The sequence below is a fragment of the Mizuhopecten yessoensis genome, unplaced genomic scaffold (assembly GCF_002113885.1).
Source record: "Mizuhopecten yessoensis strain PY_sf001 unplaced genomic scaffold, ASM211388v2 scaffold6697, whole genome shotgun sequence".
Classification (NCBI taxonomy): domain Eukaryota; kingdom Metazoa; phylum Mollusca; class Bivalvia; order Pectinida; family Pectinidae; genus Mizuhopecten; species Mizuhopecten yessoensis.
The window spans coordinates 291,119-294,727 of record NW_018406679.1 but is presented as its reverse complement, the minus strand read 5'-3'; the positions used below and the strand labels follow the sequence as shown (position 1 = coordinate 294,727).

The following is a 3,609-nucleotide window of genomic DNA, read 5'->3' as shown; positions in this document are numbered from 1 at the left end:
ACTAGTTATTGAGAAACAAGTCTTCTTCAATACCTCCTAATGCAACCGGAATTGAAGTGGACAGAATTGAGAAGCGCCTCAAGAAGCGACTGACGCTTACAACGGTGTCATAATCAATGAACCAATGTGTACGTGCATAGCTGGTCAGTTGAGACTGGATTCACTTAGCTACTTCCTATATAGATATACGTAACCATCTGCACGTATACGACGTAGAGAAAAAGCCCGGGCTTACACATAAAAAATCCGTGTGTGCCATTCGTCAAAAAAGTAGCCACTGAAACAAAACAAAAGATGACACCCTATTATCAAGATAATATCTTAATTGACCTTTGTAATAATTATTTACTAAATACTTATAATACTACATCCCCAGATAGCAGACATACGTTGGCCCAACGTTGGCCCAATGCATCAGGTTTGGTTGGGCCATCGTTGGAAAATGACGTTGGGCCAACATCCTTTTGCAAATCGGCCCAATGTTGGCCCAGCATGTTGGACTAACGTTGGCCCAACGACTACTTGATTTGGATACAACGTTGGGCCAACGTTGTGCCAACTATAAAACTATGTTGGGTCAACGTTGGGCCAATGCTTAATTGTAGTGCATATTTGACGTTGGGCCAACGTTACACCAACGAACAACGTTTGCTGGGCCAACGTTGGTACAATGCTGTATTTTAGTGTTTTGTTCGTAGTGGGCTTTCCGTCCTATAAACAACTAAGTTTTGTTAAGGATGATGTCAAGATAGACACAAGAAAAGACAGAAAGAAAGAATACTGGGAAGGCAGGAAATGAGAAATGAATAAAATATTGGTGCCTGATAATAAGAAAACAAACAGTGATTTAAATTATTTCATATCCATCTTTTTATTTTTTACACTGGATGATCGGTAGCCGATGCCATCAGTGCAGCTGTCGCCGCCTCTTTCTGTCTTTTAATTTCTTCTCTTTTTTGTCTGCCCCCTTCTCGGTCCCCTGCATACCTAAACCAGTCTTTGGCTATATTGTCGACCTCATTGTCAGTGGCCTTTGCCGTAAGGCGGTTTTTTCGTACAGCCCCTTAAAAAATATGGTAACATTAAATGTGTAAAAAGGAAAGTATTCCTAGTTCGTTGTGCAAAAGGTTCTAAACCATAGTTAAATTTGTAAGGTAAAAATTGCAAATGACCCTAAATAATTTCCCTGCTTATCTATGTACAACTAAGTTTGAATTAAAATGTCATTTTAGGATTGCAATTGAAAGATTGCTTCTATAGGTCAATGTTCAGAAATTATAATAAAGGTCTATAACCCTTTAAAAGTTGAAGTAAAAAATAACTGTCAGTGCCCTAAATACACAGTACCAATTCTGAGTTCCTATTTTACCGTGCAATGTAGGTACATGTAGCTACAACCCTCGTTAAACAAATTAACACCTAACGATATACCTTGTTTGTACTATGCACGAAGTCTAAATAAATTGTGGGAACAAGATTTCAGCTGATAAAAGGACAGAGTCATACCATATTAATATAATTACGTCTATTTCGACAGGCGAACAGACAGGTAAAGTAACCATGAACCGGTGGTTCACCTACTTTATCAATTCAACAATGATGTTACTTACGTGTTATAACTTTCGTGAACTTAAGGGCTGAAAAGCCTCTTTTTAACTTCTTCCCTGTCCAATTAAACTTGATTGTTAAATGGAATCTCTACAAAAGAAATAGCATAACCATAATATATGCAGGATGATAAGGCCTCTACATATGTCTATAAGGTAATTTCTTTCGCATTTTGTATTATAAAACACTTTCAGTAAGCTATGGGTAACATGCTTTAAATTTATGTCATTTTTGGCACGGACCTCCACCCATAGTGAGCTATAATGTAATATTTACAGTATATAAACAAAATAGTTCTGGAATGTAGTCTAAGAGTTACTTCCCTTCCACACACACACACACACACACACACACTACATGTATATATATTACACATGGATATAATGACGATATTCATTAAATGTGCTTATTGACATGCACAGCAAAGCACGTGCTTGGACCCCCCAAATCCAAGCATCACACAGCAAAGCACGTGCTTGGACCCTCCAAATCCAAGCATCACACAGCAAAGCACGTGCTTGGACCCCCCAAATCCAAGCATCACACAGCAAAGCACGTGCTTGGACCCCCCAAATCCAAGCATCACACAGCAAAGCACGTGCTTGGACCCTCCAAATCCAAGCAACACACAGCAAAGCACGTGCTTGGACCCCCCAAATCCAAGCATCACACAGCAAAGCACGTGCTTGGACCCTCCAAATCCAAGCATCACACAGCAAAGCACGTGATTGGACCCCCCAAATCCAAGAAAGATACTCCAGCCAGGACCATTGTACATTGACATGGGATTTAAATCCCAGCAAGAAATCTATTGACGTCACCGTCTCAGTGACAGGGCCTCGACACATTTGATTTTTTCCTTCAATGAGTTAAGACAGTTTTGGGTTTAACGATATTGTCGATAGAAACTACAAGAATTTATTTTTCTAATGATCTGATCTGATGAAGACTTCTTATACATTCACACAGGGAAAATATGAATTAGCATGATTGTAAAAAAAGTGGGACCCAGACCTTCTCCGCCATGGTATTTAGACTGGTTAGATAGAAAATAAACCTTCTGGTAGCATGACTGAAACAAAAGGGTAGATTGGTCGGGATTTATATACTTTTTCCCACAATCATTATAGGTTTCCTCACTCCCGATTCATTGGATAAACATGCTAGGAGTTGGCAAACATTTTTGGTTACCCACTAGTGGGTAACACCCTGGACGTGATTTACTTATGACGTCAAGTAACAATGCTTTGCGACGTCATCTTCCATTGTGACGTCATGATTCACGACAATTGTTTCCACCATCGGATGCCTACATAGTGTACTATCAAGGGAAACATGGCTTTCCAGATAAAATATGAACATTATGGGAGAAAAGGATCCCAAACTCGTGATGGTAGAATATCATGTTTATCTAACTCTGTTTAGTTAATTTTAAAATTGTAAAAGACAAAACCTCGTGTCTTTATACAATTTAAAAATTAACTAACTCGAGTTAGATAAACATGATAACCAACCATCACTCGTTGGGGAACCTCTATATAACTTATAGAACTTTTAATTATATATTTTTCTCCTTCTGTTTTGAGGGGGGTGGGGCTAATTCATTTGATTTTATGAGCTGCTTTTACTGTTTTTAAGTATCACTGACTGTGTCACATTCGTCCCCTTTATCACAGTTCTTTTAAGTAGGAAGTAAACATTCTTCCAACCTGTTTTGTTTACATACCCGCCACTCCAATCCCCTCACCACTCTTCATAGACTCAATGCTACATCTTGTTCAAAGTCTTATACTTCAGTCTGAAATAGAAGTCTATTAGTGGGTACATGTAATTATTGACAATATCTCAACAGATTCAAATTATAACAACAATTGTGTTTTCACCTGTGCTATATATCCAAATCAATTCGGTGATATTTTTTAAAGAATTAGTGGTAAATTAATTATCAATAGACAAACAACATCTTTATGTAATCTATACGGTTTCGAGTCATAATGTGAC

General features: G+C 38.2%; 1 long non-coding RNA gene across 1 annotated transcript; it reads right to left on the bottom strand.

Annotated features, from left to right (window-relative positions):
- Nucleotides 1–867: 867 nt before the first annotated feature.
- Nucleotides 868–3,407, bottom strand: LOC110452467. Its single transcript, XR_002463191.1, has 3 exons — nt 3,335–3,407; nt 1,611–1,698; nt 868–1,063 (listed from the first exon to the last, which is right to left on the bottom strand). It is a non-coding gene; the product is annotated as an uncharacterized LOC110452467 (long non-coding RNA).
- Nucleotides 3,408–3,609: the final 202 nt, after the last annotated feature.